This window comes from Saimiri boliviensis, chromosome 21 (assembly GCF_048565385.1).
Source record: "Saimiri boliviensis isolate mSaiBol1 chromosome 21, mSaiBol1.pri, whole genome shotgun sequence".
Classification (NCBI taxonomy): domain Eukaryota; kingdom Metazoa; phylum Chordata; class Mammalia; order Primates; family Cebidae; genus Saimiri; species Saimiri boliviensis.
The window spans coordinates 31776048-31793368 of NC_133469.1; the positions used below are offsets into that span (position 1 = coordinate 31776048).

Consider the following 17321-nt stretch of genomic DNA (forward strand, 5'->3'; position numbering starts at 1 on the left):
GAACTTGGAAAAAAGGTTTGACGAAATGTCAAGAAGAATACAAAATTTAGAGAGGAAAATAAGTGAATTGATGGAACTGAAAAACACAATACGAGAACTACGTGAAGTATGCGCAAGTTTTAACAGCCAAATTGATCAAGCAGAAGAAAGGATATCAGAGGTCGAAGACCAACTCAATGAAATAAAACAAGAAAAGATTAGAGAAAAAAGGATAAAAAGGAATGAGCAAAGTCTCCAAGAAATATGGGACTATGTGAAAAGACCTAATCTACGCTTGATAGGTGTACCTGAATGTGACTAAGAGAATGAATCCAAGCTGGAAAATATGCTTCAGAATATTATTCAGGAAAAATTTCCCAACTTAGTAAGGCAGGATAATATTCAACTCCAGGTAATACAGAGAACACCACAGAGATATTCCTCAAGAAGAGCAACTCCAAGGCACATAATCGTCAGATTCACCAGGGTTGAAATGAAGGAGAAAATACTAAGGGCAGCCAGAGAGAAAGGTCAGGTTACCCACAAAGGGAAGCCTATTAGACTCACAGCAGATCTCTCAGCAGAAACCCTACAAGCCAGAAGAGAGTGGAGACCAATATTCAACATTCTTAAAGAAAAGAACTTTCAACCAAGAATTTCACATCCAGCCAAACTAAGCTTCATAAGTGAAGGTAAAATAAAGTTTTTTTGTGAACAAGCAAGCACTCAGAGAATTCATCATCACCAGGCCTGCTTTACAAGAGCTTCTGAAAGAACCACTACACATAGAAAGGAACAAACAGTATCAGCCTTTCTAAAAAATACCAAAAAGTAAAGAACATCAACACAATGAAGAATTTACATCAACTAATGGGCAAAATAGCCAGCTAATATTAAATGACAGTATTAAACTCACATATATCATTATTAATCCTAAATTTAAATTGACTAAATTCCTCAATTCAAAGACAGGCAATTTGGACAAAAAACTAAAACTGTATGCTGCATCCAGACCCATCTCACATTCAAGGATACACAAAGACTCAAAACAAAGGATGGAGAGAGACTTACCAATCAACCAGAGAGCAAAAATAAATAAATAAAAAGCAGAAGTTACAATTTTTGCCTCTGATAAAATAGTATTTAAAGCAACAAAGATCAAAAGAAGCAAAGAAGGACATTATATAATGATAAAAGAATCAATGTAACAACAAGAAGAGTTAAAGGTCCTAAATATACACGCACCCAATACAGGAATACCCAGACATACAAGACTTATAAAGAGACTTAGACTCCCACACAATAATAGTGTGAGACTTCAACATTAATATTAAACAGATCAATGAGACAGAAAATTAAAAACGATATCCAGGACTTGAACTCAGATCTGGAACAAGTAAACGTAATTAACATTTATAGAACTCTCCACTTTACACAAAATATACACTCTTATCAGTACCACATCATATCAACTTAGAAGTTTAAACGAAATGTTGGTTGGCTCCTTGTTTGTTACTCTCTTCCCTCATTTTCTTTCATGTCTCCATTATTAAGGACAACTATAGGCATACCCATATTTAGACTGCATTCTAGCCCGGGCAGCAAAGCAATACCCCCATTCTCTCTCCCTCTTCCTCTTTCTCTTTCTTCCTCTTCTTTATTCTTTTTCTTATTATTCTTTTTCTCAAAAAAAAAAAAAAGAAAAAAAAAAAAAAGATACTTCAGTAAAGACCAGTGGGTTGGCAAATGCAGCAAATCTCGTTTTTTTTTTTTTTTTTTTTTTTAAAAACAAAACAAACAAACAAACAAAAAAGAAATGTTCAGTGTTCTGAAGTGGTTTGAGCCATACCAGTGTTTCTTTATATACATCAATATTTGTGTGTTACATGCAAGCCATTTTTGTTTTGAAAATGACAGTTCTGAAGTAGCATATCAGCACTAAAATCCATTTGGCAGTTATCATTACTTAAGAAGGGTTATCATTCTTGGATTCAACAAGATGAACATAGAATCAAATCAAACATTTTAAAATGTCTATAGTGTATGCTTATAAAATAAAAATTTTTACAGAAAAAAAAAAAAAACAAAAAAAAACTAGCTGAGCGTGGTGGTGTGCACTTGTAGTTCCAGCTACTCAGGAGGCTGAGGCAGAAGAATCGCTTGAACCCCGGAGGCAAAGATTATAGTGAGCCGAGATCTCACCACTGCACTCCAGTCTGGTGACAGAGCAAGTCTCCGAATCAAAAAAAAAAAAACATTAGTGTCAGGATCTCTGAGTCTCCCCACATTCAGGGTATGAAGTTAGCCTCCGGCGGGAAGGCAGCACAGGCTGGCTCCAGCGGAAGGGTGGGCAGGCGGCCAGGTAGCTCCTACATGAAGCCCAGATCCTTGTGTGTGTGCTTAATGCAGTGTCCATGACATGAAGGGGTCCTGGGGGGCTTCAGACACGCTGCAGGACAGGCAGAGGGTGTGCTACCCCCTCGTGGCTAGCTGAGCAGCCATCATTCTGGCATAGATGAATGAGATGCTGTGCAGGGGAGCCTGGCTGGGCACCACTGAGTGGGCCTGCAGGGTAAGAGTCAGCACCGGAGCCCTGATGCCTACGGGAGAGGTGGTGCCACAAAGGCCAGCAGGACCCACAGAGGCAGGCTCCACTGCGTGTGAGATGGAGCAGGCCTCCAGAGAGTTCACCCACATGGTAAAGTGGGTAAAGAGTTTACCCAGATGGGCAAGTCAGGTGAGAATAAAGAATAGCTCATGCAGGCCTCCAGAGAGTTTACCCACATGGTCCAGACACACAGCAGATGGGTACAAACATGAAATGCAAGGATATAAACATGGTCTACTGCCACGAAGAGATGTTTGCCACACATTTTTGCTAAGAAAAAAGTAGGTTCCAAACCTTAACATACAACATCCAAAAGGTGGAAACAACTCAAACACCCATCAACTGATAAATGGACAGACACAATGTGGTCTATCCGGACAAATGAAGCAATATTCGGCCTTGAAAAGGAATGAAGAGCAGACACATGCCCGACATGGATGAGCCTTGAGGGCATTAGGCAAAGCGAAAGAAGCCAGACACAAAAGGACAAATATTGTGTGACCCCATTCATATGAAATGCCCGGAGTAGGTAAATCCATAGAGACAGGAAGCTGACTGCCAGGGAGTGGGGAAGGGAGGGGTGAGGAGTGGCTGCTAGTGGGAACAGGGTTCCTTTGGGGTGACCGAAATGTTTCAGAATTAGGGAGGTGATGGTTCCAAAATGCTGTAAATGTCCTCAATGGCATGGAGTTGTATAGTTTACAATTAATACTTTTACAATATATGAATTTTACTTCAGTTTTTCAAAGTTTATAATAAATAGGCTGGGTGTGGTGGGTCACGCCTGTAATCCCAGCACTTTGAGAGGCTGAGGCGGGCAGATTCCTTGAGCCCAGGAGTTCAAGAGCAGCCTAGACAACATAGGGAGACCTCATCTCTATGAAAAATTAGCTGGGGTGTGGTGGCATGTGCCTGTAGTCCCAGCTGCTTGGGAGGCTAAGGTGGGAGGGTACTTTGAGCCTGGGAGGCAGAGGCTGCAGTAAGCCAAGATCACACCACTGCACTCCAGCCTGGGCAACACAGTGAGATCCTGTCTCAAAAAAAAAAATTAATAAATAAAAGCCAAGACCATGCAGCATTAATTCCAGTTCTACAAGTACACACAGACAAACACAGAACCACGTTAGCAGGAGTGGGGTCATGGATGAACTTATATTCTTTTTCGCTTATATACATTTCCTAAATTGTCCACAACAAACATGAAGAAGGAAAATAGCAACTATTTAAAAAATATTTGGCAGGCACAGTGGCTCACACCTGTAATCCCAACACTTTGGGAGGCCGAGGCAGGCAGATCACTTGAGGCCAGGAATTCAACACCAGCCTGGCCAACATGGTGAAACCCCATCTCTGCTAAAAATACAAAAGTTTGCTGGGTTTGGTGGTATGTACTTATAGTTCCAGCTACTCGGGATGTTGAGGCAGAAAAATCTCTTGAACCCGAGAGGTGGAGGTTGCCGTTAAGCCAAGACTGAACCACTGCACTCCAGCCTGGGCTACAGAGCGAGACTCTTTCTCAGAAATAAAAAAGTATATAGAGAGAGTACCTACTGTGTGCCCAGCTTCATATTAATCCAGGCAATAAAATCTGATATTGGCAAAGCCCTTGACAGTCACAGAATACCTTTAACCCCTCAGGAGGCCAATAGGGCAGAGGCAAGTGTACCCATTTTCTAGGTGAGACAATGAAGGCTCCATCAGGTAAAGTCACTCTGGGCCCTCGGCCTGGACATTGTAAATGAAGTCAGGTGAGAATAAAGAGACACCCCACCCAAGAACTACATATGCAGAGCAAGATTCCTTTTTTCTTTTTCTTTTTCTTTTTTTTTTAGAGAAAAGGTCTCACTGTGTTACCCAGGCAAGATCATAAAGTATAACCTCGAGCCAGGTACAGTGGCTCACACCTGTAATCCTAGCACTTTCGGAGGCTGAGGTGGGTGGATCACCTGAGGTCAGGAGTTCAAGACCAGCCTGGCCATCATGGTGAAACCCTATCTTAAAAAAAAAAAAAAGTGTAACCTCAAACTCCTGGGCTCAAGTGATCCTCCCATCCAGCCTCCTGAGTAGCTGTGACTATAGTGCATGCCACCTCACCCAGGTGTCCAGCAGTATTTCTTTTTTTTTCTTTTTGAGACTGAGTCTTGCTCTGTTGCCCAGGCTGGAGTGCAGAGGCACGATCTCGGCTCACTGTAACCTCTGCCTCCTGGGTTCAAGCAATTCTCTGCCTCAATCTCCCAAGTAGCTAGGATTACAGGTGCCCGCCACCATGCCTGGCTAATTTTTTTTGTATTTTTAGTAGAGACGGGGTTTCACCATCTTGGCCAGGCTGATCTTGAACTTCTGACCTCATGATCCATCTACCTCAGCCTTCCAAAGTGCTAGAATTACAGGCATGAGCCACCACACCCTTTTTTGTTTGTTTGGTTGGTTTTTTTTTGAGACAGAGTCTTGCTCTGTTGCCAGATTGGAATGCAGTGGCATAATCTCAACTCACTGCAACCTCCGCCTCCTGGGTTCAAGCAATTCTCCTGCCTCAGCCTCTGAATAGCTGGTGCGCACTACCATGCCCAGCTAATTTTTTTGTATTTTCAGTAGAGACGGGGTTTCACCATGTTGGCCAGGATGGTCTCTTGACTTCATGTTCCACCTGCCTCAGCCTCCCAAAGTGCTGGGATCACAGGCGTGAGCCACCGTGCTAGCCCTTTTTTTGTTTGTTTTTGAGACAGAGTCTTGATGTGTTGCCCAGTCTGGGGTGCAGTGGCATGATCTTAGCTCACTGCAATCTCTGCCTCCTGGGTTCAGGCGATTCTCATGCCTTAGCCCCTGAAGTAGCTGGGACTACAGGCATGTACCACCATGCCTGACTAATTTTTCTATTTTTAGTAAAGACGGGGTTTCACCATGTTGGCCAGGCTATTCTTGAACTCCTGACCTCAGGTTATCCGCCCACCTTGGCCTCCCAAAGTGCTGGGATTATAGGTGTGAGACACCACACCTGGCCTTTTTCTTTTTTGTTGTTGTCGTTTTGAGAAGGAGTCTTGCTCTGTCATCCAGGCTGGCGTGTGACAGCACAATCTCCGCTCACTGCAACCTCTGCCTCCCAGGTTCAAGTGATTCTTGTGTCTCAGCCTCCCAAGTAGCTGGGATTACAGGCGCCCACCACCACTCTTGGCTAATTTTTGTATTTTTGGTAGAGACAGGATTTCACTATGTTGGCCAGGCTGGTCTCAAACTCCTGACCTCAGGTGATCTGCCCACCTTGGTCTCCCAAAGTGCTGGGATTACAGGTGAGTGCCACCATGCCTGGCCCCCAGCAGTATTTCTTATAAGCCTCCAGTGCATACTGGGCTCTCCTGGGACAATCTTATTCCCAACAACTCACACTCATGAGACTTTTTCTAGGCTGGACACCTGGCCTAGATGGTCTTCCTGCCACTCCTCACTCCACCTCACTCCCACCAGCCTATGAGCTTCCTTATCTGGGAAGCCTGCCCGCTTTGAAGCCAAGAACACTGTGGAAGACGTTTTTCCCAGCCCTAAGAATGGGTCTGAGAAAGGTGGTACCTAGGAGAGGTCCCCACAGGCAGGAGGCCTGCAGCACCCCGGACTCAGCTGGGCTCCTGCTAATCACTTCCAAAATACAGATGTTTAGAAAAAGTTTGTTTTTCCTTTATTTTTGGAGATGGAGTCTCTCTCTCTTGTTCAGGCTGGAGTGCAATGGAACAATCTTGGCTTATTGCAACCTCTGCCTCCCAGGTTCAAGTGATTCTCCTGCCTCGGCTTCCTGAGTAGCTGGGATTACAGGTGCGCACCACCCATGTTTGGCTAATTTTTGTATTTTTAGTAGAGAGATGGGGTTTCACCATGTTGGTCAGGCTGGTCTCCAGCTCCTGACCTCGTGATCCTCCCGCCTCAGCCTCCCAAAGTGCTGGGATTACAGACATTAGCCACTGTGCCTGGCCTGGTTTTCCTCTTAACTATAAAAGTGACATGTGCTTGTGATTTAAAAAAAAAAAAAAGAAAGAAAGAAAGGTTGAGGTCAGGCTCAGTGGCTCATGCTTGTAATCCCAGCACTTTGGAACCAAGGTTGGTTGGTGGATCACCTGACGTCAGGAGTTTGAGACCAGCCTGGCCAACATGGTAAAACTCCATCTTGGCTGGGCGTGGTGGCTCACACCTGTAATCCCAGCACTTTGGGAGGCCAAGGCGGGCAGATCATCTGAAGTCAGGAGTTTGAGACCATCCTGGCCAACATGGTGAAACCCCATCTTAAAAAATAATAATAATAAAATAAAAAAATAAAAAAATAAAACTCCGTCTCTACTAAAAATATGAAAAATTAGCTAGGCATAGTAAAATGCACTTGTAATCCCAGCTACTCAGGAGGTGAGGCAGGAGAATCACTTAAACCCAGGAGGTGGAGGTTGCAGTGAGCTGAGATCATGCCACTGCACTCCAGCCTGGGCAACAGAGCAAAAACTCCATTAAAAAAAAAAAAAAAAGGTTGAAACAGAACAAAAACCCTCTGGTCTTATCTCACAGAGGTCATCCCTGAGTAAGGGTGGCAGTCTCTCCCCAGGGGGCAGAGGAGAGTGCCTGCGGTTGAGGCTAGGGACTCTGGAACTGGGTACCAGGATTAAATCAACACCTGCTGATCCCATGGGCCTTGGAGAAGTCTCGTGGCTTCCTAGAGGCTGCTGTAAAGTGGCGAGAATAACAGGACCTCCCCACAGCAAATTAAAATCTGGTGTGCACATACAGTGCTTGGCACAGGTCTTACATGAGAAACCCACTTTCTGGTGGTAGCCGTTGTTCTTCGTAATCTTAGATCCTCTCAGAGCAGCTAGAAAAGTCCTGGGCAGTCAGATCCATAAAGCCCACCCGACTGCACTAATACTCAAAGCGACATTAACAAAATGCAGCCAAGTCCTGTGTTCAGCGCCCTCCCCAGGGTCTGTGTGCTAGGTGTACCGGGGTCCTGGCCCGGAGAGCGCCCTCTGCCCCCGGGCCCTGTGCCCCACGCCTGCCCCTCGGAGGCTTCCCTGACCCTGGAGAGCCAGGCCCACAGCAGATGCGGCAGGCAGCGTCCACCCCACGTGCTGCAGGAGGCTTTTCTCTGTAACCTTCCCAAGCTCCCGGCAGCTCTAAGTCTTCTCCTGGCAGGGACTGCCGAGGCTCAGCCTGGTACTCAGGCAGGCTGACTCCCTTGTCCTCCTTCTGGCTCTGCAGGATGCAGCTCCTCTCCAAGGCCAAGGCAGGATGCCCAGGGCCAGGCCACTGCAGCATTCTTGTCCTCATCCTTCAAGGCCACCCCGAGGACTGAGCTCGCCATTCACCTCGCCAGAGTCCCTTCCTCATCTGAAAATCAAGGCTTTTGGGTCTGAATCTTTCCTAAGATTCTGATGAGAATCAAAGTCACTATTTCTAAAAAATGCTCACTTACACGCAACACACAATTTTGCAAAAAACTTTACCAGCCACTTCTCCCACCAGGTTTGTCATGAATGTGCCAGGTAAAGAATTTCCACATTTCAGGAGCCACTATTATTTTCAAAAAGCAAGCTGCAAAACAGAATGTATAGCGTTAATCTTTTTTTTTTTTTTTTTTTTTTTTTTTTTGAGACAGAGTTTCGCTCTTGTCACCCAGGCTGGAGTGCAATGGCGCGATCTCGGCTCACCGCAACCTCCGCCTCCTGGGTTCAGGTAATTCTCCTGCCTCAGCCTCCTGAGTAGCTGGGATTACAGGCACACACCACCATGCCCAGCTAATTTTTTGGTATTTTTAGTAGAGACGGGGTTTCACCATGTTGACCAGGATGGTCTCGATCTCTTGACCTCGTGATCCACCCGCCTCGGCCTCCCAAAGTGCTGGGATTACAGGCTTGAGCCACCGCGCCCAGCGCGTTAATCTTTTAAAAACATAAATTTTGCTGGGCGCGGTGGCTCACGCCTGTAATCCCAGCACTTTGGGAGGCTAAGGCGGTGGATCACCGGAGATCAGGAGTTTGAGACCAGCCTGACCAATATGGTGAAACCCTGTCTTTAAAAAAAATAAAAATTAAAATTAAAAAATAAATTTTAACATATACTTATAAATGCATAGAAAAATCTCGAAAAATCTATGTAAGTGGCTCTAGTGCTTGTCTCCTAGACAGTGGGATTTCAAGAGCTTTCACTGTATACCTCAGGCATTTTTGCATGTAAACTTTTTGTTTTTTGAGACAAGGTCTTGCACTGTCACCTAGGCACAGTGGCATGATCACAGTTCACTGCAGCCTCAACCCCCTGGGCTCAAGCAATCCTCCCACCTCAGCCTCCCAAGTAGCTGAGACTACAGGTGCACAATAATACACCAGCTAATCTTTTTTTTTTTTTTTAGAGATGGGGTCATCTCTAATCAAGTAATTCATCTTCAGATTTTAAAAAAGAAGAAGAAGAGAAGAAGAAAAAGAGATGGGGTTTCACTGCCTTGCCCAGGCTGATCTAGAACTTCGAGGCTCAAGTGATCCTTCCACCTCAGCTTCCCAAAGTGCTGGGATTACAGGCATGAGCCACTGTACCCGGCCTTAATATATTTAACATGTGTGTTACTTTTAGAAGTGTCTTTCCCATTTAAAATATAATCCTATAATATTATTACCAACTATCTCAAATTCTCCAGGCCATTGATCCTTCTGTTGAGCAAATGGAGTGGACCATCATCCCAGAATAGTAATAAGGACTCCAGCTTCTGAAGTCCAATCCACAACTGATCAATCTGACATTTACATTCACTACTAGGTTCCTCTGGGAAAGATATTAACCTATCTAGGCCTCCGATTAGCCTTCAACATGGTTTAGGTGTAGTTCCTAAACTTCAAAGGGTTTTTTACTTTGGTTAAAAAAAAAAAAAAAAAAAGATCAAATTGGTTTTTTATTTTTTAAAGAAAAGACTCAAGTGAGTCAGGCTCTCAAGGACCCTGCCTGATTTCCCGGTGGAAGTGGTTGGTCTTGGAACTGCATTCATTTGCCCCAGCCAACTTCTTCCCAACTGGAGGGTCTCAAGATGGACCCCCAGAAGATCCCGCAGGGCTGGGAGCCCAGAGGACAAATATGGCTAATGGAATCCAGCCTGGACTGTTAAGTCTGGCACCAGTTCAGCAATGGGGATATAAAAAACCAGACATCACCTCATCGCTGTCTCATCAAAAAGGGAGACTTTCTCCCTGCACATTCCCGCAGAGGACAAATTCCTGCTTGTGTGTTGCTTGGGAGGGAGCAAGAAGGGCAGAGTAGGGCATCTGGGGAGTTCTCCCCTTCTTGGGAATGGAAGGGCAGCCCAGATCCTCACGGCAGCCCCAAGACTGGCCTCTTGGTAACCATGACAACCTCAGCTCCCAGGCACGGTGTGGGCACCTGACAAGCAGAGACCCTCTTCCCCTTCCTACAACTGTGAGAGGGCAGTACTGGCATCCCCTTCTAATAAGAAGAACCTGGTTCTGCGAGGTGAGGGGGCTCGTCTGAGGTCACTGAGCTGCGGTCGGGACTTGCCCCTGGCTGATGAACTCCAGAGCTGATGCTCTCCGTTTCCCAGGAGCCAAGAGGCCGGTGGTCTAAGCGCAGCTCTTCTTAAACCGTGTGTGTGAGCTTGGGCAGGTCTGAGACCCCTCCTGAGTGCTTCAGCATGTCCAGCGGAAAACTCCAGGCCGCCCCACCTCTTCCTCCAGGTTAGTCTGCCATCAGGTCACACGTTGGGCTTTCCTGGAAAATTTAGAACACAGGGCCTGACAGTGTCAGAAAGAACACTAAAATGAACCAACGTAACCCTCACAGTTGTGTAAGACCAGACAGTCTCTAAAAGCTACAGTAGGAAAGTCCCCCCAGTTCCAGATCCCCAACGTGCTCTCTCCAGAAACTGACTGTGACCCTCCAGATCCCCTGGCCCTGCCTGCTCAGCCCACCTGGCTGAGGATCCTCATGGCTTCTCTTTCTCTGATCCCACCCTGAAGGATATGGGGTCCCCTCATGCCCCTCACCCTGTAGGCTTCTCAGGACTCCTCAGCAGTGCTCCCCAAGGTCAATGCACACAGCAGAACTAGGCTAAGAAGGTGGACTCAAGGGAGAGCCTTTGGTGTTTCAGGAGAATCTATAAATCCAGATTTTTAGGCTAAATGGTCCAGTCATTTCATGTGGACAACTATAACCCTCACTTGCCCTAAGATGTTTTTCTTTTCTTTTTTTTTCAGAGACAGGGTCTTGCTCTATTGCAGTGGTATGATCATAGCTCACTAAAACTTCAAATTCTGGGCTCAAGCCATTCTTCACCTCAGCCTCCTAGTAGCTGGGATTACAGGTATGTGCCACCATGCCTGGCTAATTTAAAAAAAAATTTTTTTTTTTTGTAGACATGAGGGTCTTGTTATATGGCCCAGGCTGGTCTCAAACTCCTGGCCTCAAGTGATCCTCCCACCTTGGCCTCCCATAGTGCTGAGATATCAGGTATGAGCCACCATGCCCTGCCTGCTGCATTATTTTATATCCACTTGCTGTCCCTCCTCTGCTTGCCATCTGGAAAGGTGGGAGAACTGACCCCTGCAAACTACATTTCTCAAGCTCCTTTGCAAACCGGCTTTTGATTAGGTCCAGCCAATGGGAGGCACTCCATGGAAACTGGCAGGTGGGAAGAGGCCTGGGTTTTTCCAGCCTGTGGGCAGTGGCTGGGTCTTCTTCATATTTCCAGTTCCCTCCAGACAGACCTCTGTGGTCCCAGGCCATGGGTTTGGGTAACCTACCTCTGTCCAGCCTCCTGTTTGGCTTTCTAGAATTTCCTCCATTGGACCCCCTAAAGTGGGTTCTGTTTTTCTGACTGATAGGATTTTTTTTTTTTTTTTCACATTTAAAATGGCTGTGTAATACCAGCATTTTGGGAGGCCAAGGAGGGTGGGTCACGTGAGGTCAGGAGTTCGAGACCAGCCTGACCAACATAGAGAAACTCTGTCCCTACTAAAAATAGAAAAATTAGCCTGGTGTAGTGGCGCATGCCTGTGATCCCAGCTACTTGGAAGGCTGAGGCAGGAGAATCACTTCAGCCTGGGAGGCAGAGGTTGCTGTGGGCTGAGATTAAGCCACTGCACTCCAGCCTGAGCTACACAGCCAGGCCCTGTCACCAAAAAAAAAAAAAAAAGCGGGGGGGGAGGTTGAATAAAACATCTATAACATAGCCGATGATGCAATGATGAGCAAGAAAAAAATCTGTAACATAAAACTAACCATTTTTACCATTTTTAAGTGTACAGGTCAGTGGCATTAATTATATATTCAAAATATCGCACAATCATTACTACTATTTCCAAATCAACCTTTCAATGTCCTTTGTGGTTTCGAAGGGCACATCAGCCTGTGGATGCCTGTTTGCAACCTCTGCTTTGCAGATGGCAAAGACCTCCAGCCAGGGGCAGTGGCTCACGCCGGTAATCCCAGTAATCCCCACAGTTTGAGGCTGAAACAGGAGGATCACTTGAGGCCAGGAGTTCAAGGCAAAGGCTCTCTCATGCGTTCCCTCCCCTAAGCATCCCAAATCCCAGGAGGTTAATGGGGAGACAGATGATCACCCTAATTTCCTAGAGAAGGGAACTGGGCTCCTATATAAGAGGTGAACCCCGAGATGGGCACAGTGGCTCATGCCTGTAATCCCAGCACTTTGGAAGGCCGAGGCAAGCAGATCATGAGATCAAGAGATCGAGAACATCCTGGCCAACATGCTGAAACCCCGTCTCTACTACAAATACAAAAAAATTAGCCGAGAGTGGTGGGGCGCGCCTGTAGTCCCAGCTACTCGGGAGGCTGAGGCAGAAGAATTCCTTGAATCCGTGAGGAGGTTGCGGTGAGCCGAGATCACGCCATTGCGCTCCAGCCTGGCACCTGGTGAGGGAGTGAGACTCTGTCTCAAAAAAAAAAAAAAAAAAAAGAGGTGAACCCCGAACGTTTGGTTCCCAGCCCTGTGCTCTGTCTGTGCCCCACTCAGCCACCTGGGAGCCTCCCCACCCTCCAAACCTGTGCACATATTTACTGCTGCCCTGCCCTCCACCAGAGCTACCCTGGGGAATGGGGTAGAGGTGGGAGTCCTGGTTTCCTACTGGACATCACAAGACTGGACACCAGGAAGCTGGGCGCGGTGGCCATGCCTGTAATCCCAGCACTTTGGGAGGTCAAGGTGGGCGGATTACCTGAGGTTGGGAGATTGAGACCCTCCTGGCTAACACAGTGAAACCCCGTCTCTACTAAAAATACAAAAAATTAGCCAGGTGTTGTGGCACATGCCTGTAATCCCAGCTACTTGGGAGGCTGAGGCAGGAGAATTGCTTGAACCTGGGAGGCAGAGGTTGTGGTAAGCTGAGATAGCACCGCTATACTCCAGCCCTGGTCACAAGACCGGAGCTCTGTCTAAAAAAAAAAAAAAAAAAAGAGTAACAACAACAATCCCCCCTAATATTTATATTTATGCACACAGGGGAAGGAACTGGGTTTGAGTCCTGAGCACAGGCTCCAAGCGTCTTGTGTCTCTGCTTTTCAGGAGTCACATGGAAGTCTAGGGTGGTGGGAAAACCCGGAGGCTCCGTAACTTTAACACTCCAGTCACCACTTCTGGAGCGTTTACTGCATTCCCCAAGCAATTTCAGGTACTGTCTCTTAATCTTCAGAGAAAAAAGGCTGCTCAGGGAGCTCTTCTGCCCACTCGGTTCCCAGCAGGAAGGGGTGGAGCCAGCATCCCTGCCCTACCCTGCCCTGCCCTGATGTACCCCTAGGTTTCCCGCCTGCCCCGCACCCCCTCACTACAGCCCATGCCTTTGCTGGGGCTGTTTCCCCACACCGGGCCCCTTCTGTGAGGAATAACAAAGCAAGTGTCAGACTGGGCTGAAAGGAGGTCCCCTCAGCCAAAGCAGCCCTTCACTACTGTGGTCTGGCCGGACTTGGCCTGAGCCCAGCCTCTGCTGCAGCCTGGGGAGCAGAGCCAGGCAGGCAGCTCCGCTGGGGAGGTACTACAGCAGGATAGGGCGATGGAGGCCTCTGGTGGCCCCGTATCTCTGCCAGGGTATGCTGGGCCCTGTCCCAAGCCCTGAGCAACCCCAGGTGAGATGGGGCATCTCACAGGCTTAGGTTTAAACTTGGCTGAATAACACATGCTGGGTTTGTCTGGGAACACACACTGCTCAGAAGGACACCTGAGGATCAGATCACCCCAGCTGCTTCCCTAGGAAGACGTGGGTGGCTGGGGACAGAAGAGACGGGAGACTTTTCACTGTCTATCCTTTGTGCCTTTGGACTTTGGAACCATTAATAAAGAATTCAAAAAATTTAAGTCCTGGTTTGGTAAACTCTTCTAGGATCTTGTTCTGAAATGGAGGCCATTCCAATAAATCCCAGCTCCATCACCACTCGCTTTAAGTTGGGAAGATCATGTCACTTCTCTGTGCCTCAGTTTCCACCCACGTCGGACTCCTAAAATGCTGGCATTACAGGCATGAGCCACTGCGCTCGGCCATACAACTGAGTGTTGAAGGCTATCAGTTCGTTGTTTAGTCAGAAGAGAAAGGGAGTCAGGAAAGGGGGGGGCACAGTGAGCAGCAAGGGTGAAGGCTAGAGGGGAAGATGCAATGGTGCTTCCAGAGGCAGCAGGCAGGAGGCTGGCGCTGATGGCAGTGCGAAACGGAGGAAAGGCATTTGCCATGGACTTGACAGGATGGCCTAGCTTCAGACCCTGATCCTACCACTTACCAGCTGTGTGACCTTGAGCAAAAATGCTGTGACCAGTGCTTACCCCATAGGGTTGTCCTGAGAATAAAAGCAAGTTAATGCATGTAAGGTACTTAGAACTGTCCTCTGCAGACCCAGGTGCAGGGTGACCAACAGGAAGATGCTAGCTAGGCAGGGTGCAGTGGCTCACACCTGTAATCCCAGCACTTTGAGAGGCCGAGGTGGGCGGATCGCTTGAGCTCAGGAATTCAAGACTCGTCTGGGCAACATGGCAAAACGCCATCTCTACTAGAAAAAAATACAAAAAATTAGCTGGATGTGGTGGAACACACCTGTAATCCCAGCTACTTGGGAGGCTGAGGCAAGAGAATCGCTTGAATCCAGGAGGCAGAGGTTGCAGTGAGCCAAGAATGTGCCACTGCACTCCAGCCTGGGCGACAGTGCAAGACTGCCTCAAAAATAAAAAAAAAAAAAAGAAGGAGGAGAAGGAGAAGAAGAAAAAGAAGATAGGCCGGGTGTGGTGGCTCACACCTGTAATCCCAGCACTTTGGGAGGCTGAGGCAGGTGGTTCACCTAAGGTCAGGAGTTCAAAACCTGCCTGGCTAACATGGTGAAGCCACATCTCTACTAAAAATACAAAATTTGCCAGGCGTGGTGGCGTGCACCTGTAGTCCCAGCTAGCTGGGAGGCAGAGGCAGGAGAATCACTTGAACCCAGGAGGCAGAGGTTACAGTGAGCTGAGATCCAGCATAAGTGACAAGAGTGAAACTCCATTTCAATTAAAAAAAAAAAAAGATGCTGGCTAAATATTGTCTGAGTGGACAGACACATGAGCGAACAGGCCACCAAGCTCTTGACAGTTCCACGCCCTTCTTGTAGACACCCAGTGTTGGGCACATTGTGGCCTCCCCACTTCCTGCTCAGGGATCAGGCAGGTGACTTGGAAGCACAGTGATGACTGCCACCCCTACCCCCAAGCTGGCCACAAAATGCCTACCCACAGCCCATGCTCCCACTGTCTGTAGGGGCCTGGACTTGATAGCCACTGGGAACCAGGCTTGAGGATGCCAAGTCAGGCCTTGAAGGGAAAAGAGACCCATATTTATTGTCACCTGCTCTAGCTGTGCCAAGCACAAGGATCTGCCCGCAAGAGCTCAGGTCCAACTCTCCCTATTTTATGGATGGGGCTCAGGGAGGCAAGGGAGTGGCCTAGAGGAAGCCGGTGGACCTGACCAAGGCTGTGGGGCTCCGAAGATGGGAATCTTCACTACCCATCACCCACCCAGGCCTAGTTCTTTGTTGCTCACCTGGCCTGGTTGCTGGGGTCTCCATTTAGACACACAGAAGACTCAGTCCCAGGCCAGACACTGGTTCATGTCTGTAATCCCAGCACTTTGGGAGGTTGAGGTGGACGGATCACTTGAGGTGAGGAGTTCAAGACCAGCCTGGCCAACACGGCAAAATCCCCCCTCTACTAAAAATACAAAAATTAGGTGTGCTGATGAATGCCTGTAATCCCAGCTACTTGGGAGGCTGAGGCAAGAGAATCTCTTGAACCCAGGAGGCGGAGGTTGTAGTCAGCCAAGATTGCACCACTGCTCTCTAGCCTAGGCGACAGAGCGAGACTCTGTCTCACATAAAAAAAAAAAAAAAAAAAAAAAGACTCAGTTCCAAGGCAAAAGACTTGAGGGGTATTGGGGTGATGTGAGGGAAACTCAGAAGCCCGGACATCAGTGAGGATATCTTCAAGATCATTCAGTGTGCAAATAGGAAACCTGAGGCCCACAGAGGTTCCATAAGCCACCTTAGGCCACCCAGCCCATCCTTCTTCTCAAGGCACAACCTGCCCTGAGGCCCCAGGTGCCCGGTGGTTGGGGACTGGGGGTGTGGTAGGGGGGGCTGCAGGCTGTAGCCTGAGACAACCTGACTGTCTGCAAACCAGGACCCAAAAAACAATGCGCCAGGAGTGGTTTGCAGGCAATTTTGCTGGAGAGAGCCCAGAGGGAGCCATAAATCAGACACTGCAGCTGCTGGTCAGGATCAGGGACTAGTATCCAGAAGGGATGCCTGCCCCCATCTGGGCCTTCCGCCCACCAGTGGCAGGGATGTTGCAGAGGCCATGGAGGCCCAGGCCGGGTCCCCAGCCCTGCTGCAGCTCTGCAGAGGGAGGAAGGCGGGAGAAGATGCTGAGTCGGCCTTACCTGGCTCTAGCCACAGTGAGAGCAGAACGTCCAGAAAGTCTGGCTGGGGGTGGTCTGGTGCTTACGCTGCAGCTGAGTGGAAGGAGAGGACAGGACAGGAGGGAGGGTTCAGTCTCCGCCTGGCCAGAGGATCATGCCTTCTGCACTTGGGCCCGAAGAAATAGGGGCAGGGGCCTCACTGAGGATCCAAGAGCTTCTTTGGGCACTTGGGCTGGGTCTGAAAAGGGAGCTTTACCCCAGGAGTTGATGTTCTGGGACAGGGACAGGGAAGGGAGAGCTAGCCCTGACATAATTCACTGTGTGACAGGTTAGCTGAGGGGAGGGGACAAAAGGCACCTGATGGCTGATCATATTAATGACAGCAATAGTGACAACAAGGGTTGCTGTGCATTTAGTGTAGATGCTATGCCAGCCACTGTGAGCCTCGGCACGACCCTAGGAGGAGGGCACCATTTCTTTCCCATTTTACAGATGAGGTAACTGAGGCCCAGAGTGATGAAATGACGGCCTGCACAGCCAGGGGTGCTCCAGTCAGCCCTGACAAACCTTTGCGTGTCCCTTCTCTGGGGCTCTAAGCTCCAGGCGGGCTGGGGCAGAGGCTCTTGCAGTCCCTCCTCTGTTCCCTGCATGGTGCCTTGCACACAAACCACACTCAGTACACAACCATGAGCCGATGTGTGAAGTCAGCCCCTCCGGGTACAGACGGACAGAACGTCCAATCCTCCCACCACCCTTCTCTACACCTGCCCTTGTAACTATATCTGGCCCAGGCCCATGGTCTGATCTGAGCATCACAGTGT

The 17321-nt window shown here is 48.2% G+C and overlaps 1 protein-coding gene across 1 annotated transcript in view; it reads right to left on the reverse strand.

Annotated features, from left to right (window-relative positions):
* Positions 1-17321, reverse strand: part of AP1B1 (adaptor related protein complex 1 subunit beta 1) — a 111821-nt gene that overhangs the window by 79590 nt on the left and 14910 nt on the right. The window contains exon 3 of the mRNA XM_074390831.1: positions 10060-10327. The gene's annotated coding sequence lies outside the window, so the exon portion shown is untranslated. The remainder of the gene's footprint in view (positions 1-10059; positions 10328-17321) is intronic.